The 23489-nt window shown below is 40.8% G+C and overlaps 1 non-coding gene across 1 annotated transcript; it reads left to right on the top strand.

Moving 5' to 3' along the window:
* Window positions 1-2325: 2325 nt before the first annotated feature.
* Window positions 2326-2400, top strand: Trnas-cga (transfer RNA serine (anticodon CGA)). Its single transcript has one exon. It is a non-coding gene; the product is annotated as a tRNA-Ser (tRNA).
* Window positions 2401-23489: the final 21089 nt, after the last annotated feature.

Below are 23489 nucleotides of genomic sequence, written 5' to 3'. Positions count from 1 at the left end.
GACCGCTACGGTCGCAGGTTCGAATCCTACCTCGGGCATGGATGTGTGTGATGTCCTTAGGTTAGTTAGGTTTAAGTAGTTCTAAGTTCTAGGGGACTAATGACCTCAGACGTTTAGTCCCATAGTGCTCAGAGCCATTTGAACATTTTTTGAACATTACCTTCATAGCCGGTGAATGTGTTGTTGGACGACTACTTTTAATGTGAACCTGGTGTTCAGACGAGCTATGCTGTTGTTATTGATGAAACGCCAACACAAAACACTTATTTACAATACCTGATGGCTGCAGAACACTTCAAAGTCAGAAAATAATCAGCTTACAATGAGAGCTGACGAACGCAGATATGTATCTAACGCGTGACGCCACGTGGCAACGAGGGCGCTATATCAACCGAATCCCTGCCGGCATGGTAGGAAAAACCGGCTCGCTATTGGTGTTACCTGGGCAACGGCATCACGTCATCTCCGCTGAGCCAAACGTCAAAAGTTGCAACTTTGAGCGCACTATAACACCCGGTGTACAGAACACTCTTTTAACAAAATAGCAAACACCTTAAAAGATTTACAAACATGAGTCAAAAGCACAGAGCATGTGATCTACAAAAGGATCAGCCAGCCACTCTGTTCAGTAACGTAACGAATAAAGAACAATTTTACCAAAGAGTTTTTCAATATTACGTTCGCCACAATTCGCGAAGTCATGCTTAACGTACACAGACGAATGCCTTTGGTCCACAATACCAGACTGGAGCAATCACATAAATATCAAGAAAGTGCGAGAGGAACCAGTGTGCACTTAATTTATGGCTGTTATCAAATGATCTCAGCTTAGTCTTTAGTACCGGCAGATAACTGTTCCCAAAGCAGGCTCGCTTCCTTCAGCGGGAAGGCAGAAGACAGTCAACCCAAACCAGTGCGACTGCGCCGATAACTCTGCACAGTGTTCTTGCATATCGGGTAGCTCACACGTCCTCTGTCAACGTGGATCTGCAAATGTCACTGCCGCGAGCCAGTCAGTCCCCTACAATAGGACTGTTGATATTTCTAAAAATATTGGGAATCCGATATATCGATAATTAAAAAAATTTCAGAATCAGACTTCAATATATTGAAAAGAACTATCGATATATCGATGGGAATTATGTCGCTATGTCGGTGTATGAAAATATCGGCAGCATAATGTAGTCAAAATTCCGGTTTTACAGCTGAAAATTGAAGTCTGGTCTTGTTTTATGATTTCTCATTGCGACCTATACTTGAGTAATGATTTATTATTAGATATTCTGTACATCAATGAGCTAGCAACCTAATTATCCGTCTTACAGAAAGAACTTAAAAGGAAACGATGCACGTTCACGCTTGGCAGAAACCACTTTGCTAACAACGGTCACTGAAATTAACCCATTAAGTCCCAAATTAATTTTTTTAACTGAATTTTTTATTCGAGTGTTATAACGTACATAGTGTATGAACCACAATAATTACAAAAATAGCCAAAGAATCCAGAATGAGGTTTTCACTCTGCAGCGGAGTGTGCGCTGATATGAAACTTCCTGGCAGATTAAAACTGTGTGCCCGACCGAGACTCGAACTCGGGACCTTTGCCTTTCGCGGGCAAGTGCTCTACCAACTGAGCTACCGAAGCACGAGTCACTCCCGGTACTCACAGCTTTATTTCTGCCAGTACCTCGTCTCCTACCTTCCATACTTTACAGAAGCTCTCCTGCGAGACATGTAGAACTAGCACTCCTGAAAGAAAGGATATTGCGGAGACATGGCTTAGCCACAGCCTGGGGGATGTTTCCAGAATGAGATTTTCACTCTGCAGCGGAGTGTGCGCTGATAGGAAACTTCCTGGCAGATTAAAACTGTGTGCCCGACCGAGACTCGAACTCGGGACCTTTGCCTTTCGCGGGCAAGTGCTCTACCAACTGAGCTACCGAAGCACGAGTCACGCCCGGTACTCACAGCTTTACTTCTGCCAGTACCTCGTCTCCTACCTTCCAAACTTTACAGAAGCTCTCCTGCGAGACATGCAGAACTAGCACTCCTGAAAGAAAGGATATTGCGGAGACATGGCTTAGCCACAGCCTGGGGGATGTTTCCAGAATGAGATTTTCACTCTGCAGCGGAGTGTGCGCTGATATGAAACTTCCTGGCAGATTAAAACTGTGTGCCCGACCGAGACTAAGCCATGTCTTCGCAATATCCTTTCTTTCAGGAGTGCTAGTTCTGCATGTCTCGCAGGAGAGCTTCTGTAAAGTTTGGAAGGTAGGAGACGAGGTACTGGCAGAAGTAAAGCTGTGAGTACCGGGCGTGACTCGTGCTTCGGTAGCTCAGTTGGTAGAGCACTTGCCCGCGAAAGGCAAAGGTCCCGAGTTCGAGTCTCGGTCGGGAACACAGTTTTAATCTGCCAGGAAGTTTCATATAGCCAAAGAATATTTATACATGTTGATGTAATGGCCGTCCTGAAAATAGGACGCTGGGATCTAACAGTATCATATAGCATACTAAACTGTATTCAAGTCTTAACTACTTATTTCTTGTGAAATTGTAAAAAACACTTCACACACAGTGTTACACGGCATTTAACACAATATGTTTTTCGTTTCCCGTTGCATTTAGCTCTTACACATCTTCTTTGCGTGTTTCTTTTGTCAATCATATGACCAATTCCATCAAACCTGATGTCTGGTATCACTCTCAACTGACTTGATGGCTATTCCTTTGGACGCCCAATATTCGGTCTTCCAGCGTCCAATTTCGGGTATGTAGCTGTAACAGCACGTCTGAAATCCAGTAAATCCAGTGCATTATTCCCATGTACTAGTCTGTACAAGAGCCAGGCCTTTACGAGGGTCATTTCCAGCATACGTGTAAATAGGACCCAGTACCATTTTTCCCTCTAATTAGCATTGCATATTTTCCATCTAACCTGTAATGGTGGTCAACACCTCCCATGTACGCGTTATACAACTTCAAAACGGCAGGTTCTTGCACTTGTGTCTTCTAACTTGCTTGTCTACTGTACCGTGTATCTGCTCCCAAAGTTTCAACTGTGTGAAAATTTGTACCAATTGTAACGCATCTGACGTCGTGCCATTAAACAAATAAGACTTCACCATTCCTGTCGAACTGGTAGTCATATTTTCCTCGAACTGTCTGTTTCAGTTCGTTGCTGCTCAGTAGTGAACAGTCACCAACTACATTCTCTCTGACAGTCCCAGTTGCTCGAAAACCCAAATTTCTCAGATGAATCAGAAGATCTCTACTAGTGAAGAAATTGTCAAAGTACAAACAATGATTTTCGGGTTTTAGCATGTTTAGGACTACTGTTGATCCCAATAGTAGGTCATCCCTTCCAGTATCTTCTGGATCCTTTCCGCAGTATAAATCAAAATTGAAACAGTAGCCACTTGATCCACAAAGAGACCACCAATTACAGCCAAATGTAATAGGCTTGCCTCGGATAAACTGTTTGAGCCCACTTCATACATAGTATTTGACTATAATTTCGGCAATTGACAAATTTTCCTCAAATATTCCAAATTTTTGAAAAGATTTATTTATCATTTTCAATAGAGGTATAATTTTGATTCCACCATCGCGTTTGTTTTCATTGGCTAAGCCATTATCTTGAGAATGAAACAATTTTTTCAGCTTCTGATATTTATTCCTTGACGTAGCTGTCTTTATAATTAGTATGCCAACATCTTCATCTTCAGACCAGTATACCTTCTCAGCAGGGAGCTTAGGGTAGCCAGCAAAAAGAAGAAATCCGACAAAGACCTTCACTTATTCAACTGTGAGGATAAAATCCTGCATATTCTTCATATTTACTGCATATCTCACAGTTTCTTTCACTATGAACTCGTATATGTTTTCGTTCATCAGTTCATCAAACATCTCCTTCGGAGTCAAGGAAGAAAGTTGTTCCTTCAGTTCCTCTCTCTTTGTGTTAATGTCATGCTCACTAGTTTGAGAGAGCTTCGTACAAACTAGAGGTGTCTTTTTCCAATTGTATAAGAGGGGTCGTTACTTACCTCAGCAACAAAATCTGGTAAAATTACAATGTTGTAAAAAGAAAATACATCAGGAATGGCATTCATATTCGAACGCGCAGCAATACAAATAAATGAAATGATAAAACCAAGTCCCAGTGTCCTGTTTAGAGTACACCAAATTTTATAACAATGGAAAACAATGAATATAGCTCCAATTGAGTTAACAATGGAAGTAGTTTAAAAGAAACATTGTTGACTACCAATAATCATAAAAATATCTTTGACACATATTTCAAATATTACTAAATCGTCGATAAAGTAAATACCTGTAATGACGAAAAGTGTGCCTTAGTATTCAATAATCAATTAATGGTAGGATTTATTGCTTTTAATTTCCTGTAAGCATACGTTTGTTATAAAAAGCATCAAAAATGGCGCAGAACAGTAATAGTAGCAAATTAATAATTTATTGTGTATTTATAAATAAATATGTGCTCTGTCCTCAAAATAGGACACTGGTACTTAATGGGTTAAACTGCACAAGAAAAGGTATCCGCTGAATCCATCTTTCTGTTTTGTCGAATGTCGGATTTTTCCCGGAAAACTTCATGTAGAATTTCCAGTTTTTTTCATTTTTGCAAACGACAGCGGACTGGCAGTTGTAGTGTCAATACTCCGTGGTGAAGTTAAACGTTGCAGTTTCAGTTGGTAGCGCCGAGCGCCGATTTTCCCTCGCAGGCCTCCGCCTACAGCAAAGACCAATTTTTTTATTAGATTTTTGTTCATCATTTTTAGCAAACTTTGTGAAGAAATAGCACATTAGTTGCCTTAAAATTTGTTTTTTAACGTAGTTTCATCACATCGGAAATCTTGATACTCCATTCACACTGCGCAACTGACCTCATTCGTGCCTCATATACTGGCTTCACACAGTCAAAGAGAAAGGCCGGACGTGATGAAAGATCAGAAAGTAGTAAAACTCCCTCACACAGTGAAAATAAAGTTGTTTTTTACAACAATTTCAGAAGAAGAGTTTCGGATATTTACCGAAAATTAGGAAAATAATTTAAAATGAATATATCGGAAATCAATCACAGTTTTCATGTCGATGTATCGACATATAGGTGTAGAAGTTATCAACATTATATACCAGCAAAATATCACGAGCGCACGGCACAGTCATGCTGATATGCAACAACCATCGTCTCCGAACTGTTTCTCTACTGCCCACAACATATAATTCTGTGAAACTTGTTCACATTCTTCCGAGTTCAGCATTTTCTTAAGCGTGATAAGGAAACTACACCCTAATGACGGAAAACATCTCCATACCTTTGTACCATCTCGTCCATACATCATTATTGGCGCTACTGACGAAGGAATGTAAAGTTCTCCAGAAATCCACCAAACCCAAACAATTCCATTAAATTTCCACCCATTGTAGCATGGTTTATCACGTCAAATCACTCGTTTCCAGTCATCCAATGACCAGTGCGTCACTCTTTACAGCATTTGAAGTGAATCATCACTGATTAAAGAAAATATGGCTCATGAGGAGTTGCAGCACTATTCCTTTTAACTACCAACTCAGGGTCATTGTGCTATCTGGACTGCTGGTAGCACTTTAGAATTCAAGAGTGATTCCTTCAACTGATTTCATGTGATTTTTATACCCATCCTTCGGAATGCTCGAAGATCTCTTTCTGTCATTACACGAGGACCGCCAAGTCTTGCTACGGTTGTTAGTCGGCAACTCCATTCGACGATCATATCATGAAGAGTCGACAGGGGCAGTCTTAGAATGGTAGAAATATTCCTGACTGAGATTAAACCCACGATCGAAGTCAGTGAACCCTCCTGACCAAGATGAATAAAATGTTCCGCAGTGGGTGTTTGAATAGTTTTATTAAAACATTACGACCGCTTTAGCATCAGTGGATATGCACCTTCAGGTACTAGTTTTATTTTATTTTAAAAAACAGTTGTGACATGGCGAATTAGGTACTTGGAACCAAGCATTCATTTTGTCCTGACATGAATGTTCTAAGAAATAGGAAAGAACCTATCACCTGAAGGTGCATCTGCAATGATGCAAAATCGGTCGTGATTTTTTAAGAAAAGTATTGTAATAGTCAGTGTGGAAGATATTATTCATCGTGTAGCAATGGCCGCGGTTACCCAACCTCCTAAATAATATCACCTGATGAAGCCATTCTGCTGTTATTGCTTCTCTACCGACTAAACAATACAAACCTTCTGCTTCCGTACTGACCAGTACAGCGCCCATGACACCTAGGGTGAGTTCCACGTTACATGTTGTTGTCCGGGTAATTTTGATCATATAGTGTAGAGAATATGGTGGTCCTTTTCGTTTCGTTCTCCTCCTCTCTATGCAGTTAAAGCGTTACATTTACACAGAGGTCGGTGCTTCTCTTCCTGTAAACACGCACTCGTGTTAAACATCGATTGAGGGAGCGGCGGGGGGAAATTCAGACAGAAGGATGTGTGACTCCGAGACAGTCTGTTTTATGTGTTGGCGCTATTAGCCATGACAACGGATTCCAGTTACACGAAGCGTGAGAATTGCCAATCTAAACTGAGCGCAAATGGAAACAACAGCAATAAATTGTGACCTGACACGCTTGCATTCTGGACTCCCCGTCGATAATATTGCAGTACTTCACACCAACAGGGATTCCATATTAAGTAAAGTTAAAATCATTTTCTTCACAGTCCTAGCGATTGTGGATTTGTTTCTTTGTTATATAATAGTGCGTAATTCCTTATCCATGATCAGGCAATCATTTTTATTTTCATTTTGTGCTCGAACGAACGTCTCTGCCGTCAGTTACCGCAAGGGAGAAAATTCGTCCGACCTATTAGCCGGCGAAATGCTTATACTTCGTTCTTTACGTATTCGTATTCCAAGCCAAAATACGCAGTATCTGTCAAGGTTTTGAAGTTTCTTATGTCTGGACTCGATGATTGAATAACCTGCCGTTAACTCTGAATAACACTGTTCTCCAGAGAGAGCAACGTCACCTTGCTAACCATATAGAAGTGAATGCATTGTCAAATCTGAAGCCGCATGGCAGATTGTCAGTGGATATTTTTTGCAGCACTATCCCTGACAAATGCATCAATCTTATATCCAACGGGGCAAACGCTAGTCGTTTAAAATTTTTATCAAATTAACAGTATTGTTTCGTCACCCAGATATCATTTACAAATGGAAGGCGTTTTCCAGTTTTCTAAGTTATCCAGGCGCAGGTCATACGCGTCCATTCAGTACGTTATCCCTCGCAGCGTGTTCGGCAACGCAGACCACTGGTATCACGTTATTTGTCCACTGACGTTTAACCACGGAGTATTCTCGACAAAGGTTTCCCAAACTGGATTCAATTCAGGCGCGTTCTGCGAATGTACTACAGAAGGGAACGTCAAAAACATGCTGTTCATTTGCCGAAAAATGGGACAGCAGAAATTGTAGTTTACGCATCAGTTCCGCGTATACACCTGTGCTCCTTTTCTGTTCTCCTGAACCACTCATGGCTATTAATAAACACTTATTTTGGAAGTTTTATAAGCTGACGACATATATATGTGCGTACAACGCTGCAGTAGAAACTAAATAAACAGTGGTCACACGAGCGTATGTTCGGTGATCGAAACGTAATTCAGTTAAAAAGCATTTACATCACAGTAACTACTTCTGATAATTGCATACATTTGTAATTTTCCGGTCACAGAACTTATGCTTAAGCATTATACCAATTACCATTTGCAGCTCTGGCTGTCCTATAGGCCATTCAGTGAAACCCTATTTTTACGTGTTACTTGTAATAAAGAACGATCATAATTTTTTTAGCAAAACATCTTCACTCATCTTCATTATTTTGATAGTACTTTTCAAAATAGTCTCATCTGGATGCGATTCACTTGTCCTAGCGTTTCTACAAAAAACATGCTGGCAACCATTAATTGATGGTCCTTCAGAATCACCACCGCAACTTTCAGTACGGCTTGTGATTACGGAACCCCCCCCTCCCCCCCCCCCCCCAGAAGGTATTTTTTTGGCTCAGGGAATATAAAAAAGACAACTGGGCTAAATCCGAACTGTAGAGTGATGAGGGATGCAGTTTACATTGTTTTTTTTGCAAGATATTCAATAACTTTTGCAATATGCAGGGGTGTATTATCATGGTGCAGGAGTGCCAACAATGAAACCTTTGTGGAGTGACTGTTGCACATTAAGTTAACTGGATAAAACGAGAGTAAATTTAAGCTCAAGGAAATATGGACTTAGAAGATTATGATCGTTCTTTGATGACGAGTCCTTGTATGCAACAAATACTGGAAGACTGTCTGTGCTAAAATCTGCCCACATTCCGTATATCTGTTTGTTTCGGCTAGTTAAATGACTATAACTTACCGGTCGTCAGGCAAACAAACAATCAATAGCAGCAGCAGGAGCAGCAGCAGCAGCAACAACAACAACAATAATAATGGCGTTGCTTTTCTGAGGTGAAAGGGCGAGAGCGGACTAGACAATAATTGTCTTACACAAGGGTGGAAAGTATCCTAAACACCATACATTGTTTCATCATTCTCTGCCTAAACCAGCGGGCTGAAAAGTTAAATTGCACGAGCTTGACCATTTAAATCCACCAATAAATTTGAAAACAAGAAAAAATCATAATTTTAATGTAACCTTCCTAAGTGATCGAAAATGATGGCTGACGAAATCGTTAGTGTACTGTGACATTACTGCTTTCAGTGACCATCAGTGGGAATGTAGTACCCTCGAGAGGAAAATTTACATCTAAGTTATTTTTAACAAGTAATTGTCGACAAAACTACATAAATTAACATTTTTTCACATACATCAAATCTGGAGAGCCAACAGTCATCAAATTTTTGAACTAAAACAGCACATCTGAAGAATATGGCATTTTATGAGTACGGAAGAGACGCTTTCCCGAAGCGCTGTGGACTGAACGTGTTTAAAGTTAGTGTTTAACAAAAATCGTTAGATCGCATTGCTCACTGACACGTATCCAGACTTTTGCTGGCCGACGATAACGGTAGTGATAGGAAGCATAGCTTATTGCGACAATGCATGTATAGATGTGTCCTGCAGTGTTACCTGGCTTTATGCTTAATTACAGGCTTACTAATTTATCAGTTGATTTGTTTTCACCACGTAACGCCCGCTGTTTACGCCCTTCTTCGTTGCTGAGCGATGTATCACTTTTCGTTCTGACGCCGCAACTCTTCCTTTCCTATATCTTTACTACTTTTTACCTATATAAATGACGAACTATTGGTTTTGCCGTTCCACAATTTTTAATAACGGTGGAAGTATTACAGGCATCGGGTCCCACCTAATGTGTCACCCACCTATACGTTTTACATGAACCTTTCAAGACTCTATCGATCTGCTTACAAAGAGAAAGGAGAATAACTCCTCCTTTGACGTTGTCCAACAAAGACCTAGGAATCTCGACGCCTTCGTGGCCCAGGCTCTCCCATGGCTCGCGATAGTTTGCAGCATTCGTTTTATTCCTTGCCAACTTGCCGCTACGTCGAACTTTCGTGGTGATCGCTGAGCAACGTCTTCCACGTTAGCTGCAACATAAATAAACTTTCTTCCCACAGTATTTCTGAAAACTCATAAACAAACTCAAAGAACATAATAATAATATCTTTTCTTACAATTATTCGTATAAGTCTTGGTCGATTTAATGACGGGTGGGACAGGCCTAAGCCTTGTGACACCACAGTCCACAGTAGGCAGGTTAGAGTGCCTTCGCGGGGATGATTCTGGGAGCACCCTTCCGGCTCGTGGCTGCCCATATCCAGTGTTTCCGCATGTCCAGGAAATACCACTCTGCTAATAGACTTCGCCGTCGGCCTTGCTGTGTTATATTCTGTTCTTCACCATTTTAGTTCTCCTGTTTTCTTCCAGGAATGCCTTATATTTCCTTGTGGTATAATGTTTTCGTATTTTTTATTTGCTAGTTTTTCCTCATATGCAATGATAAGTGTGTGAACATTCATACACCGACACGGGTGTCTAAAGAAAGTGTCACCTATGTATACGAAAGGCGGTGTTGGTCGAAACTAGAAGAAACATTTATATAACGATATGTCCGGAAAACAAAACATGTTGAGAGGTCGTCTCTTCAAGATCCATAGTTCACAGGCTGGCTCTTTATTACAGGTGAGATGAGAACCATTACCATAATACGCACGTGTGGGCAGATGTAAATCCTCATGTAGTCATGAATGCGAGGCATCATGATCTCCTCAGTATGAATGTCTGAACACGAATTGTCGATGACAGTCTCATAGAACCACATACTTTACCAAACAGATTAGCAAGTGGAGCGCATAGCCGATTGCTGACCTATGAATTAGCAGCGGTATCGGAGAACATTGCCCTTGGAGAAAGGCAAAGACTATGACTGTTGCACGACGGGGCGCCAACTACTTCCTCATCACAATGTTTCATGGACGATGAAGTGGTCTAGGAGGTCTGGTGGCGTGGTCTCCCCGTCCACCGGACATGAATCCGTTGTATTTCTGGAAAAGAGGACATTTAACTATGTGGTACGGTTTTTGCCGTTTGTAATCACTGCTGGGGCTACAAATGACCGCAGGGAACAGCAGCAGTACAGAGTCCCCACTGGAGTGGACTGCGTGCTTTTGCAACCTCAGGATTGATTAAAACGCCAAAGTAGCGACATTAATAACTGTACACTGCAGTGGACAACTGAACCATAGGTTATATGGTTCAAATGGCTCTGAGCACTATGGGATTTAAAATATGAGGTCATCAGTCCCCTAGAACTTAGAACTACTTAAACCTAACTATTCTAAGTACATCATACACATCCATGCCCGAGGCAGGATTCGAACCTGCGACCGTAGCAGTCGCGCGGCTCCGGACTGAGCGCCTAGAACCGCGAGACCACCGCGGCCGGCTCCATAGGTTAAAGGCAATGCTGTACGTTCAACCCATGGACACTGTGTAATGTTACAGGGGCGTGTGACCAACGCACGTGATGTCATCCGAATGAATCAAGTTGAAGAAGGGCTGAAGGGTAAGTCAGAATGAGTGGTAACAATGTACAACACTGCCTACAGTGTTTGCTTCTACGTACCATTACTACCACCTACAAGAAAAAGTGACACTTTTATAAAATACAATATATAAAGTGGAAAAACGGAAGCTCTCTTGCGCCAGTGCTGCACACAGTAGTCAGGGTAATAATTCTGAAGTAAAAAGTGTGAAACGAGCAGGCAGATGTCAAATCACAATTGCAGGCAAGAAACTGAAGCGAAAACCCTAATGTCCACAGTGAACTGAACAAGGCGCCATATGTTCAGCAGCTGCATGCACAGTACCAACATAAATAAACTATTTGTCCAGCGTCTATCAGTACCAAGGCAACACAAATGAAGACTTTGGCAATTATTATTCTGGACGCATCAGTACACTGATGTAATACATTCACGTCACTTGTTTATAAGGAAGGCAGTCAGAAAATTCTATTAGCTAACTGAAATGCAATAGCAGTTGAGAATATGAAGAACCCTGCACGTCCGAAGGAATACCACATCGTTCTTCTTAACAACACAGGCATTGAAACATCGTAATTCTGACGGACTTGCGTTAACGTTAAGGTTTTGAGTCTAGCTTGTGCTATTCTGCTCTAGACAGCATCACGAAGCTTCTTACTGTCTCATGTTTTCTTCTCAACAGCAAACACTAAGTAAAGAAGTAATTCTCAATTTTTTGTACCTTTTTAACTGTCATTTTAAAACTTTGATATCACACTTTTTCTTTTGCAACGTAGAGAGATTAAAACCGTGTGTTGGTCGAGGGTGTATAAAGCGTTGTACTGAAGGTGTCAGTCGTGGCTTGCAAAGCTTGTAGGTAGTAAGTACATTCACAATAGCCCGGGTGCGAGTGTCCGTCCATTACTGACTTTTAATCTATCATGAAATACGACTGAGCGTATTTGCTAGAGCATCCTTCCTGAAATATTAAGCTTATTGTAATCTTGCCGTTATATAACGGGAAATGCCCTAACTGATACACTGATCATTGGCACCCAGCTCAAACTGCTACGAACAGAAACTTGAAACTCTGAGAACGCGTTGATCTTGTACGGTGGTCATCGTTCAAGAAGTGATTTTTCGAAATTCCACTCCTAATGTGGGGAGGGGGTTGAGATACGATACGAGATGAGAAGTTGTTTGAAAATATGTCGCTAATAGCATTTTGAAGCATTGGCATTTGGCTTCTCGGTCGGAAGTATATGAATACGTGTTTCAGTGTGTTTGGAAATTCACCACCAGGGCGAGGGAGTGAAATAGAGGATGAAATGATTTATGAAAATATTTCATTACTAAAGCACTTTAAAAGTTAAATCTATGAAATTTTGTATGTGGCTTCACCGTTCGAAATATAAAAAGAAAACGTAGTTCAGGGTTTTTGAAAATTCAACCGCTAAATAGATAAAACATGCGTATAAGGTTTCTATAGAAATAACAGAAGAACCCAGAAGTCTCGATTACCAGAAGCCTCGGACTCCAGCTATAAGAATCACTTTTTGGTCAGAAGCACATTCGTAAAAGACCATAGTTATATGACCTTAACAGGTGTGAAACGTGTAGCAATTTGTGAACTAAATCAGAGAAAGCTCTTTAATAGTCACCACGACAAATCGACTTTGTCACAATTGAAACGGTTCTTCAGTACATTACTTATTCAGTAGGCCTAACACATGTTTATAAAATTAATTTTCGAACTTCCAGCTTGCTGGAATAATTGCAGTTTAGCAACTTCTGTTTATTAATAAAACGAATACCAGCCAAACCTGCAAATTTCACTTCTTTTTATTTACATGATGACTAGTTACGGGTCGGGACCCATTTTCAAATCATCCAAGTTCTCATAATGGTATTTTCAAAAATGAACGAACCATGTCGAGATAAAAATATAGTCAATATGAAATGTAACTGAATAGTTACACAGCATACACATAGCAACGATTCATCATATGTAGGCTATATATTTATCTCGATATGGTTACAGTATTTTTGGAAATAGTATTAAGCTGTCTGGATTATATGAAATCGTGACCCGGCCAGCAACTATTCAGCAGATAAATAAAAAAAGTGAAATTTGAAACTCTGGTTAGTTTTCCGTTGTACTGAAAATTATTTTTGTTGCAATTACTGCGCAGATGCAAGCGAAGCAGAGGGCACTGATCTAGTTTCAGCATAAGAGCTCTGAATGGTAGTCGTAGGTGTTCGCTTTCATTTGGAAAAGGAAAAAAGAAAAAAATACCTAATAAGATGGGACAACATACTGGCAAACGTAGCGTAAAAATGACGTCATAGAACCCATTTCCACAATTCTGAGAATAAGATGATTAAGAGCGTTCTGTGAAAATAGAGAATCAAACCAAGTATCTAACAATTTCGTCCGCCTTCGCAAGCTTGCGGGCGAGTTTTTCGTCAGAAAACTCAGATATTTTATGGGTGTTTATTTCTTGAGAAAACGAGATTGTGCCACAATCTTGTAATAAAACTTTTGTCGCCTCGGAGGGCATCTGAATGTGTAAGGGGATATGTAGGAAGCTGTCGGGAATTCTTTCCAGTGATTCGACTAAAAGACGACAACAAAGGCGACTACATGAACATAAAAGAGCAGTCAGCAGGGAAACTTTAGTGCCATAAAAGTTCTGTAACGGTGTGACCCAGCACCTATGCACGCCAAAGCGCTGTTGATTGGCGGCAGACGATATGCCGTATGCACAGTGAACAAAGGGCAGACGTTTTGCAAAGACTTTTTTCCCGCGAATCCATTGTGCTGAAGTACTCTTCCATCTTATTTCTAGTTGCATCACACAATTTCGTGATAGATAATCTGAACCAAGAAACATGCTGCATTCAGACAGTCAACGAGGGAGCAGCAGCGACAGAGTCAGTGCGTTTAATGTCAAAGCAAACACTAACGTTACGTATATGCAATAAATAAGTGAAATGAGAAGTACAAGTTGTTGTATTCTTTCTTTCCGAAAATACATTTGTGGGAAAAATACTTGTTTCCTTTGTATGATCTAGTATGTATCTTATATAGTGAGACGGTGTATTTTTGATGATGATGAGGTCCCATACTCCAAGGAGCGTAGGGGACGATGCGGGAGAGCCGCACCACCGACTAGGGAAGGTCCAGGCTGAGGTGGTCTGCCATTGCCTTCTTCCAACCGTAATGGGGATGAATGATGATGATAAAGGCGACACAAGAACACCCAGTCATCTCGAGGCAGGGAAAATCCCTGACCCCGCCAGAAATCGAACCCGGGACCCCGTGCACTGGAAGCGAGAACGCTACCGCAATACCATGAGCAGCGGACGATGTATGTTTACATATAGTTAATTGCTACAAAGTTCTCTAATTGCTCCATCCTGCTCTTAGTTGCGTGGATGTTTCGAAACCTGATAAAACGGATGCATTAAAATTGGTAATAATACTTTTTAAAGCCTTCATGTTGTAAACTGGTTTGAAGCCGTACTCTCTGTACTGTAATTCTTGGACCTATATTTTCATATTTACCAACATGTTGCGCTCACTTTTCCGTATGATTTGATTTACATACTCTGATTTTCTTTCCTATCTCTAGAATTTCGTCCTTTTACTGTCTGGTTAAGTGTTTCAGTATGTCATACCAGATACGCCACTAACCACTTCCTCGCAATTAGTAAAATGTTATATATTTTTTTCTTTTTAGTACATCAATTCGTTTATTCCCTCTCTATTTAAATTATGAAGTTCTTCTGTATTAACAGATTAGAAATTCTTCAGTTCCTTCTTGCACGGTTCGCGTTTCACTTCCACACAATTTTGTTGTTCTAATTCTATATAAGGCAAGACTTTATTTGTTTTGTATCTAATAAAAGCAGAGCACGTTCGTTAATGAAAGTTTATTTGCCTAGACCCATTAATTTTCGCCCTATTCCTTTCTTCAACGATCATTGTTAATCTTGCCAGATAGACAATATTCTTCCATTCATTACCGTGAACTGTGTCTTCCACAGCTTCAAATCTAGCGTGTCGCAAAATTTTCCTCCAGTAATCTGGTTTTCATGTTAGCTTTGCTCATACTTAAATGTTTCATGCTAAGGACTTTGGTGCGTTATAGTCAACGTCCAGGGAGAACGGGCTAGCCGTTCACAAAACGTACTACTAGAATTTGTTGCCCATTTGCTCATTCTTGTTCTGAAATTTACAGTCATTTTCTTCACTATTTCTTCATAAAATTCTTCGTGTACCAATTTCTATTTCTTGATATTCCGTTTTAATTATTATGATTATCTTGCACATTGTAGAAGTAATTATTGGTATTAGTATTTCCAAAGATCGTCCAGTAATTAAGTACCAGTTTTGCTGAAATACTTATCGTATTCTTATTACTTATTGAGGAGTACGTTTCGCGCATGTCATGTTTAACATGAACACCTATCACGAAACAACGCCCATCTGCAAGCGTGGCACCAAATACATCGGGGAGCAATGGTGCTGTTATAGCTGCAACAGCTTGCTAACTGGATCGCGGAGCTTCGCCACTGAGATGATACGCTGTCTGCGAAACAAATGTCCCTTAATATATCCCCATACGAAAAAATCCATGGATGTGAGTTCAAGAGAACGGGTCGCTCTGACCACTGTCAGTTCCATCTTCCAGGATACACGTCTCTCAAAAACGTGCACACATCAATGACATAATCGCATGGTGTCCCGTCCTGGTAAAAGTAAATATTATTCCCATGTTCATTCTGCACAAGATGGTGGCACAAGAAACTGTTGCACAATGTCCGGTTACATGGTCCGGCTGGTGAAGTTTTTAATAAAGAAGAATGCCCCGTAGATTTTTGGAGTTCCATGTGCTCCACAGGCGATGTGTCAGCCCAGATAATGCAGTGAAGTTTCGTTAATCCTTCCACAAGTGAGGAGGATTAACTCGTAGCTCAATAGTATGTGGGTGAGGATGTTGTGGTTTACAACTGCCTCTAGTAAATGTGACATACGTTCATAAGCTTTGCCAAATCCTCATTATTATAGGCACTGAAAGCTCGCTAAAGCCGAAGATAAGCTGAGGAGAAATTTTGCTAAGGATCTAGCGGTGTTCAGAAACTCAGTTGGTGGTGGCGTGCTTGTTGTGAAAATTGAAGTAGCTAGTTCCTGTGACAAATTATGGGCACAGGTCAGTCTTGGAAACCGGAATAAAATAATAATTGCATCCTCTTATCGACGTCCCAATTTAGATTATCCAATTGCTGAAAGGTCCGAAGGAAACTTGACTTTAATTTCAAACACATAGCCAATTCATGTAGTTATAGTTGGTGGTGACTTCAATTTACTCTCGATAAGTTGGTAAAAATACATATTTAAATCCGGAGGTGCGAATGAGATATCATCCAAAATTGTGCTAAACGCATTCTTTCAAAATGATTTCGAGCAACTGCTTCACGAGCTCACTCAAGTAGTAAACTGTTGTGAAAACACACTTGACCTCATAGCAACAAATAATCGTGACCTAATAACGAGAATCAATACAGATATAAGCTTAGTGAACTCAGATTTGTCGTACCGAGGCTGAATACCGTAGCTCCCAAATCCTCCAAACGCAAACGCAAAATATATCTATTCAAAAAGCACCCACAAATTATCTTGTCGTCATCCACAGAGACACTCTCCACTCCCTCCAAATTCGCATGTAAGTGTAGACCAGATGTGGCTTGAATTCAAAGAAATATTATCGAGAGCAATTGAAAGATTAAAAAAATGAATCAACCAACGATGGAGATGATCCCCTGTGGCACACAAAACAGGTCGGAGGACAGTTGCAGAAACAAGGGAAAAAAGTACGCCAAACTCAAACGAAATGAAAATCGCCAATATTGGCAGCCTCTACACACGCTCGAAATTTAGTACGGACGTCAATGCGAGATGATTGTAATAGTTTCCACTACGAAACCTTGTCTCGAAACCTGAGAGAACATCCAAAGAGATTCTGGTCGTATGTAAAGTATGTTAGCGGCAAGACACAATCACTGCCTTGTCTGCGCGATAACATTGGAAACATTATTGATGACACTGCTGCTAGAGCACAGTTACTAAACACAGCGTTCCTCACCAAAGAATACGAAGTAAATATGCCAGAAATGGAGCCAAGATCAGCTGCCAACATGAGTAACTTACAATTATATATCCTCTGAGTAGTGAAGCAACTTCAGTCACTTAATAAAAGCCAGTCTTCCGGTCGGAGTGAAGCAAGTTAAATAAGTTAATAATAGCAAGTTTTCCGGAATGGGTCTCTTTCAGAATACACTGAACCAATAGCTCCTTGCTTAACAATTGTACACCCCGCTCGTTCGAAGAACGATCCGTGCCCAAAGACTGGAATGTTGCACAGGTTGTACCAACATTCAAGGAGGGCAATAGGATGATTATGAGGATGATGATATTTGGTTTGTGTGGCGGTCGTTATCAGCGGCCGTACAAACTACCATTCTTTTCACTGCCCAGTCATGCTACGTTTCCCGAATTATGAGGAAATGATGATAACAGCACAAACACCCTGTCCACGGGTGGAGAAAATACCCGAGCCGGCTGGGAATCGAGCTCGGGACATCGTGATCCAGAGTCAGAGAGAAAATGGGAGTCATTCACTGAATTACAGACTCATATCATTAACTCCGACATGCAACACGATTTTGCAACATATATTGTGTTCGAACATTATGAATTACTCCGAAGAGAAAGGTCTATTGACACACAGTCAGAACGGATTTAGGAAACATCATTCTTGTGAAAAACAACTAGCTCTTTATTCACACAAAGTGTTGACTGCTATCGTCAGAAATTGATTCCGTGTCTCTAGGTTTCCAGAACGCTTTTGTCAGAGTACCTTACAAGCAGCTTGTAACCAAATTACGTGGATACGGAATATCGTCTCAGTTGTGCGACTGGATTAGTGATTTCCTGGCAGAGACGTAGTACCTAACGGAAAATCATCGAGTGAAACAGAAGTCATTTCTGGCGGTTCGCAAGGGAGTGTTGTAGGCCCTCTGCTGTTTCCTATCTATATACACGAAATAGGAGACAATCTAAACAGCAGTCTTAAGTTGTTTCCAGATAACGCTGTCGTTTAACACATAGTAAGGTCATCCAAACAAATTACTAAACGACTTAGAAAAGATATCTGTATAGTAAGAAAACTGGCAATTGACCCTAAATAATGAAAAGCGTGGGGTCATTCACATGAATGCTAAAAAAAATCCGTTAAACGTCTGTTACACTATAAATTAGTCCAATCTAAAGGCCGTAAAGTCAACTAATTACGTAGGAATTACTACTACGAAAAAATGTGGAATCCTTACCAGATAGGGTTAACGGTGACATAGAGAAAGTTCAAAGAAGGGCAGTACGTTTTTTATTATCGAGAAGTAGGGGTCACGGACATGATACAGGTTTTGTGGTGGACTTCGTTAAAACAAAAGCGTTTCTGGTTGTGGCGGAATCTTCTCACGAAATTTCAGTCATCAACTTTATCCTCGAAAAGCGAAAATATTTTATTGACCTCAACTTACATAAGGAGAAACGATCATCATAGTAAAACAACGGAAATCAGAGCTAGCACAGAAAGGTATAGGAGTTCGTTTGCCAGTGCTGTGTTCGAGAGAAGAAGAATAAAGAACTATTGTAAAGATAGTTCGATGAACCCTCTTCCTGGCACTTAAATGTGGTTTGCTGAATTTCCATGTAGTGCAGATGAAATTGTTGGAGAACCAGCAGACGTTGCTGTGGTTTTTGTTTTTTTCCGTTTTTTTTCAGTGTTTGTCACAACATTTTATGTATCGCTGAGCGTGGAATGTCCAGATCCATTGATAATCACTACACCAACTTTGGACTGATTACACTTCGGTCAGTAGAGATTGATGGACAGTCTTCTCCGGACTCGTTCTTAAAGGTACCAGTGCTCTTAAACTTGTTCACTAATTACTGAATTGTCGTAGCAGTAGCTGAAAACGTTTTCACTGATTGTTGAATTGCTATAGCCGTAGCTCCAGGTTTATAGAAATGGCGATCAAATCGCGTCCGAATTTCATCGCACGACAACCTCCGCGACTTCCACGAAACACGGGCTATCCTCTCCTGTACAATTAACATGACACTTGTTCAGTTACCTGTAACAAAAGAACACATTTTTAGCAGTACCATGAAGCCAGGATGTCGTTTTCAGGAACAACAACATCCACAGTGCACCTGCAATAGACTGCCGTACACATCTTTCCCCTACACCAACTTTCACTAAAAAATAGATACATAATTTCTGGACAGCCTGTACTATAATGCCGTAAATGATGGTTAAACATGAAGTTGAGGTCGCCGATCTGTCTGGAACACTTAAAAGTTAGACTTAGTAGAATAGGTAGAGAAAATCCAACAACGAGCAGCAGGTTTCACTATGATATCGTGTAGTGATAACGAGAGCGTTACGGGTATGCTCAGTAAACTCCAATCCAGTAGTTGCAAGAGAAGCGTTGCGTATCACGGAGGAGAATACCTGTTGAAACTACGAGAGCATCAGAAAAATTACAGCAAAGACGGCAGTTTATTGTCAGTCGTTGTCCCCACCCGCCGTTCTCGAGTAGAATAGGAAAAAGGGGTAAGGAGGGAGGGGAGGTTCAGTGTATAGACGTTGGTGTAGGCAGCTTGAACTGTAGCGGAATGGGTATGTTTCTCAGGTAGCCCATTTGCCACTACGTTTTGATCCTTTTATTCAATTGCGAACTCCTTATTCTAGTGATAATAGAGAAGCGTACGCAGACGTGAAATTAGGCAATGCGAATTGTTTTAGGGGCATAAGGCACACATTTAGATGAAATATCTGTAGCATTTGTAGTTCTATACAGAGACGGTGCAAGTGATGGATGTTCTGCAGGAGCAGTTAGCATGATCGCTCAGTGGGGACCCTTTTGTAGGAGAGTATGTGGAGTATAAGAGCGTAGAAGTTTGTAATAGGAAACGTGAAATATATACAGGATGAAGAAAAAATGCCGCATTTGAGGTCAGCATGCGATTACCCATCTACTCCCAATAGATAGTTTACCTTGCAAAATCATATGGGAAGTATTTTGAAACATGAACCGTGGACCTTGTCGTTGGTGGGGAGGCTTGCGTGCCTCAGCGATACAGATAGCCGTACCGTAGGTGCAACCACAACGGAGGGGTATCTGTTGAGAGGCCAGACAAACTTGTGGTTCCTGAAGAGGGGCAGCAGCCTTTTCAGTAGTTGCAGGGGCAACAGTCTGGATGGTTGACTGATCTGGCCTTGTAACATTTACCAAAACGGCCTTGCTGTGCTGGTACTGCGAACGGCTGAAAGCAAGGGGGAAACTACGGCCGTAATCTTTCCCGAGGACATGCAGCTTTACTGTATGATTAAATGATGATGGCGTCCTCTTGGGTAAAATATTCCGGAGGTAAAATAGTCCCCCATTCGTATCTCCGGGCGGGGACTACTCAAGAGGATGTCGTTATCAGGAGAAAGAAAACTGGCGTTCTACGGATCGGAGCGTGGAATGTCAGATCCCTTAATCGGGCAGGAAGATTAGAAAATTTAAAAAGGGAAATGGATAGGTTAAAGTTAGATATAGTGGGAATTAGTGAAGTTCGGTGGCAGGAGGATCAAGACTTCTGGTCAGGTGACTACAGGGTTATAAACACAAAATCAAATAGGGGTAATGCTGGAGTAGCTTTAATAATGAATAGGAAAATAGGAATGAGGGTAAGCTACTACAAACAGCATAGTGAACGCATTATGGTGGCAAAGATAGATACGAAGCCCACACCTACTACAGTAGTACAAGTTTATATGCCAACTAGCTCTGCAGATGACGAAGAAATTGAAGAAATGTATGATCAAGTAAAATAAATTATTCAGATAGTGAAGGGAGATGAAAATTTAATAGTCATGGGTGACTGGAATTCGGTAGTAGGAAAAGGGAGAGAAGGAAACGTAGTAGGTGAATATGGACTGGGGCAAAGAAATGAAAGAGGAAGCCGCCTGGTAGAATTTTGCACAGAGCACAACTTAATCATAGCTAACACTTGTTTCAAGAACCATAAAAGAAGACTGTATACATGGAAGAAGCCTGGAGACACTAAAAGGTACCAGATAGATTATATAACGGTAAGACTGAGATTTAGGAACAAGGTTTTAAATTGTAAGACATTTCCAGGGGCAGATGTGGACTCTGACCACAATCTATTGGTTAAGACCTGTAGATTAAATCTGAAGAAACTGCAAAAAGATGGAAATTTAAGAAGATGGGACATGGATAAACTAAAAGAACCAGAGGATGTACAGAGTTTCAGGGAGAGCATAAGGGAGCAATTGACAGGAATGGGGGAAAGAAATACAGTAGAAGAAGAATGGATACCTTTGAGCGATGAAGTTGTGACGACAGCAGAGGATCAAGTAGGTATAAAGACAAGGGCTAGTAGAAATCCTTGGGTAACAGAAGAAATATTGAATTTAATTGATGAAAGGAGAAAATATAAAAATGCAGTAAATGAAGCAGGCAAAAAGGAATACAAACGTCTCAAAAATGAGATCGACAGGAAGTGCAAAATTGCTAAGCAGGGATGGCTAGAGGACAAATGTAAGGATGTAGAGGCTTATCTCACTAGGGGTAAGATAGATATTGCCTACAGGAAAATTAGAGAGACCTTTGGAGATAAGAGAACCACTTGTATGAATATCAAGAGCTCAGATGGAAACCCAGTTCTAAGCAAAGAAGAGAAAGCAGAAAAGTAGAAGGAGTATATAGAGGGTCTATACAAGGGCGATGTACTTGAGGACAATATTATGGAATTGGAAGAGGATGTAGATGAAGATGAAATGGGAGATACGATACTGCGTGTAGAGTTTGACAGAGCACTGAAAGACCTGAATCGAAACAAGGCCATCGGAGTAGACAATATTCCATTGGAACTACTGATGGCCTCGGGAGAGCCAGACCTGACAAAACTCTACCATCTAGTGAGCAATATGTATGAGACAAGCGAAATACCCTCCAATCCCAAAGAAATCAGGTGTTGACAGATGTGAAAATTACCGAATTATCAGTTTAATAAGTCACAGGTGCAAAATACTAACGCGAATTCTTTAGAGACGAATGGAAAAAGTAATAGAAGCATACCTCGGGGAAGATCAGTTTGGATTCCGTAGAAATGTTGGACCACGTGAGGTAATACTGACCCTACGACTTATCTTAGAAGAAAGATTAAGGAAAGGCAAACCTACGTTTCTAGCATTTATAGACTTAGAGAAAGCTTTTGACAATGTTGACTGGAATACTCTCTTTCAAATTCTGAAGGTGTCAGGGGTAAAATACAGGGAGCGAAAGGCTATTTACAATTTGTACAGAAACCAGATGGCAGTTATAAGAGTCGAGGGGCATTAAAGGGAAGCTGTGGTTGGGAAGGGAGTGAGACAAGGTTGTAGTCTCTCCCCGATGTTATTCAATCTGTATATTGAGCAATCAGTAAAGGAAACAAAAGAAAAATTCGGAGTAGGTATTAAAATCCATTGAGAAGAAGTAAAAACTTTGAGGTTCGCCGATGACATCGTAATTCTGTCAGAGACAGCAAAGGACTTGGAAGAGCAGTTGAACGGAATGGATAGTGTCTTGAAAGGAGGATATAAAATGAACATCAACAAAAGCAAAACGAGGATAATGGAATGTATAATTAAGTCGGGTGATGCTGAAGAAATTAGATTAGGAAATGAGACACTTAAAGTAGTAAAGGAGGTTTGCTATTTGTGGAGCAAAATAACTGATGATGGTCGAAGTAGAGAGGATATAAAGTGTAGACTGGCAATCTCAAGGAAAGCGTTTCTGAAGAAGAGAAATTTGTTAACATCGAGTACAGATTTAAGTGTCAGGAAGTCATTTCTGAAAGTATTTGTATGGAGTGTAGCCATGTATGGAAGTGAAACATGGACGATAAATAGTTTGGACAAGAAGAGAATAGAAGCTTTCGAAATGTGGTGCTACAGAAGAATGCTGAAGATTAAATGGGTAGATCTCATAACTAATGAGGAAGTATTGAACAGGATTGGGGAGAAGAGAAGTTTGTGGCACAACTTGACCAGAAGAAGGGATCGGTTGGTAGGACATGTTCTGAGGCATCAGGGGATCACCAATTTAGCATTGGAGGGCAGCGTGGAGGGTAGAAATCGTAGAGGGAGACCAAGAGATGAATATAGTAAGCAGATTCAGAAGGATGTAGGTTGCAGTAGTTACTGGGAGATGAAGAAGTTTGCACAGGATAGAGTAGCATCGAGAGGTGCATTAAACCAGTCTCAGGACTGAAGACCACAACAACAACAATGC

Source organism: Schistocerca gregaria, chromosome 1 (assembly GCF_023897955.1).
Source record: "Schistocerca gregaria isolate iqSchGreg1 chromosome 1, iqSchGreg1.2, whole genome shotgun sequence".
NCBI classification, from domain to species: Eukaryota; Metazoa; Arthropoda; class Insecta; order Orthoptera; family Acrididae; genus Schistocerca; species Schistocerca gregaria.
This window is presented reverse-complemented; position numbering and strand designations above follow the sequence as displayed.